Source organism: Fukomys damarensis, unplaced genomic scaffold (genome assembly GCF_012274545.1).
Source record: "Fukomys damarensis isolate Sample0158 unplaced genomic scaffold, DMR_v1.0_HiC HiC_scaffold_36, whole genome shotgun sequence".
In the NCBI taxonomy this organism is placed as follows: Eukaryota; Metazoa; Chordata; class Mammalia; order Rodentia; family Bathyergidae; genus Fukomys; species Fukomys damarensis.
Window position 1 is genome coordinate 10,764,870 of NW_022900948.1, and position 3,260 is coordinate 10,768,129.

At 39.1% G+C, this 3,260-nt stretch overlaps 1 pseudogene; it reads left to right on the top strand.

Annotated features, from left to right (window-relative positions):
* The first annotated feature begins 2,882 nt into the window (after positions 1 to 2,882).
* Positions 2,883 to 2,990, top strand: LOC117284377 (annotated as a pseudogene).
* Positions 2,991 to 3,260: the final 270 nt, after the last annotated feature.

A 3,260-nucleotide genomic window follows, 5' to 3' on the forward strand; every position in this document is an offset into this window, starting at 1 on the left:
AATTCTTTCCAGGAAAAGAAGGAAATGAGTTTTGTAAGCAAAATTTCTTTGAGAAGAGACCCTCAGGGTACTCTGCTCTTTTGAGGCTGACTAGGGAAATGGTTCCCAGACTTCAGCCATCCTGGCACTCAGACAAATCTGCAGCCATTTTTAAAGGGAGCCCAGCTACTCTTTGAGCCAGTGGCACACCTTGGCATCACCCACATGGTCCTGGTTTTAGTATATGTACTGCCGAAGCGAGCACCACATGGTCCTGGTTTTAAAGGCATGCAGAATGCAAGAGTTTTGGGGTCATGGAGGCCTCCACCCAGATTTCAGAAGAAGGCCTGGGAAGCCAACAAAGTGTCCCTGCAAAGGCAATACAAGAAATTGTGAGTGTGAATCTGAAAGAGCAAAGGAGAACCCAGTAGGAGCCAAGACTGTGGAAAATCCCCTGAGGAAGACCAGAGGCAGTGAATATAGCTAGTCTGCCCTGGAGAGATTTATATAGATCCTTCTTCAGAGGCCTTTCCTCTCCACTCAGTCTGTGGGATACACTTCCTTATCTCACATGATGCCAACAGTGCATTTTATGGGTCACATACAGACCTGTTACATCTACACAAAACATCAGATCCTGCGTCAGATACTGTTCTGTATAAAGTTTATATTGCCTCATATAAACATTTCTTAATTTTTCTGTGAGATTTCATGGCTGAGGGGGATGACAGTGTGAAAGTAGATAAGCTAGAAAGACAGTTTCCACAAGAAGGAAAACATGTAAATGACTGAAGAACGTATGGACATTAATTGAATGTGTACCCACAGAGCACCGTATTAGCAAATTAATCAGTACAGGAATTTGAGTGGAAAGGTACTTCTAAGCAGGGTCATTTATGCCAGGAACAGTTAACTTGGGTCTAGGGCATTAAAAACAATATTTTAAAAACTCAAAAGTAGGTGTCAGTGTGCTCATGGGCTCAGAGTTAGGGTATTCCACTAGATGGCCCTGTTTAAAAACATTTCAAAGCTGGAAATGCACCTCTTCCCGATGAACTGTAACTCTCAGACCTTGTGAAGTCTTTAGGGCACTTCGTTATCTATTGTACCTACTTTTTTCAAAATTCTCTTGATGAGGTCAATTTCATCTTTTTGTATGACATGGAAAATATTTTTGTAAAATAAATTAGCCTGAAGTTTTCTTAATAGAATATTTAATTTTGAACAAATCATTTAAAACGAAAACAAATCTGCACAGAAAAGACAGCCTGTCCCCGAAGGGCAGAATCAGCAGCAATGCTGCGAAGTTCAGAAAGCAGCGCGAGCTGTAAATTTCCCTTGCTCCAAGTAGGTTTTAAAGGCAACACAGATTCTACCTTGCCTTTTTTTTTTTTTCTGGCTCTATTTTGAGACACACATTTCCAACCCCCTAAGGTTATTCTGCTATGTTATAAAAATTTCAACAACTCCAAATAAGTCCAAACCATCCACTTAAAGTATCCTCTGAAACTAAATGAGTTTATTATAATAAAACCCTCAAGCCCAGCACTTAAAAACCAGAGTCTGGTATTTGCCACTCTAAGGCATTTCCAGAATTACTGATAAGAGAGAACTGATAAGAAGGCCTTGCTGTCTCTTTCCTAGCCATGCATCCATTAATACTGGCATCCTTTGTATCAGGTGATGGCTTTCAAAGAAAAAAGTTCATCCGCTTGCAGATAAAGAAAGTCAAGGAAATGGATAGCGGGTCCAACGCTGTCCCATTTTCTTTTCCCCAACTCTTGGTCCCACTCACACCAATGGTGGCCTCTCCAACTAGTTCTGTTCACAACACCTCTCCAGAAAATTTGACAGTAGTAGCATTGTTTTCTTCCCAGAAACAAAGGAATTCAACCCAAGACTTTCTATTCTTATCATTCCTAGGTAGTATTCTTAAATTTAAAGGGTACCTCCAACTTACACTCAACTTCACTGAATGCCACACCCACAGTTGTAAATGAGAAGTCAGAGCACTACAATGGGGTTAAAGTAGTCTCCCACCAGTACTATGGGCATCAGAATTATCTTGGATATTATGTTCTTCCAAATTTATGGCAGCCAGGTATCTCCTTATCTACTATAATATAAGCAAAAAAAATTTTTTTTTGCTGCACACTGTATGCTTTTGTCTATATGAAGAGTTAGCGAGGAGGAGAGAGTCCAAGGATTAGGGTTGGTTGAACTAAAGTGTGTGTAATTCCACATCTGGCCTTGATGAAGTGCTAGTGTTCTCATTGAACAACCAGAAAAATGGAAACACAAAGATTCTTTGCTTGGCAGAGGTTTTCTGGTTGGCTTCAACTGATGCCTTGGCAGTGAATGGAGATCGATGAGGATGTAGGAGCAATTTTGAAGGCACAGAGGCCAGGTTGTGAGGATCGTCATAGGTGAGAGGCAAGCGAAATTTATAGAACAATGGTTTTAAGACATTGGAAAATAGGACTGTGACCCATGACAAAAGAGAAATAAATAAGATGAGCTTCACAATTGTCCCGGTTTTTTTCTGGGAAAAGTTTCTAGCTGGCAATACAGAGAGAAATACCAAAAGCAAGGCAGTCTCACTAAATTGGGGAGACAGAGATTGAAGTTTGAGAAGGCCGAGGCAGCTAGGATTTTTCTAAGAGGAGGGGGCTACATAAAGAGAACTCTGAAGTCTTCGGCTGGTCGTGTGTGAAAGAAAACTTTCTGAGGTCAGAAAAAGAAATATAAGAAATAAGAAAATCATCCAATGTTAGGTATATTAAAGAGCAAGAAAATTATACTTGTAACTGGTGTGAGTGGATTAAGCAATAGGAATAAAGCAAAAGTGACATAATACAATTAGTAGACAAGTATATTTTTAAAAGCAATAACAGATTTGCTCCATCACTTCTTAACCTTTTGGTTAAGAACAAGCATAGTATCTGTCCTTATCAGTTTAATAAATATGCTTTATATGTTCAAGAAATTAGAGTAAAAATATAAGAATGATCAGGAGAGGGACAAATAACATTAAAACATCTATGAAACTTCTGTAAAATAAGAACACAATCTCTGAAATGAATAATGTATTGAATGAAATTAGCAACAGTTTTAACACTGTAGTCTAAAAACAGTGAACTTGAGACAGAGCAATAGAAACAAGCTTGAATGAATAGCACAGAGAGGAAAAGACTGAAAGAAAAGAAAAAGATCACTGAAGTGTCAATGACCTGGGACACAGTATCAGTGCGTGAAACTGAACTCCCAGAAACACAATATAC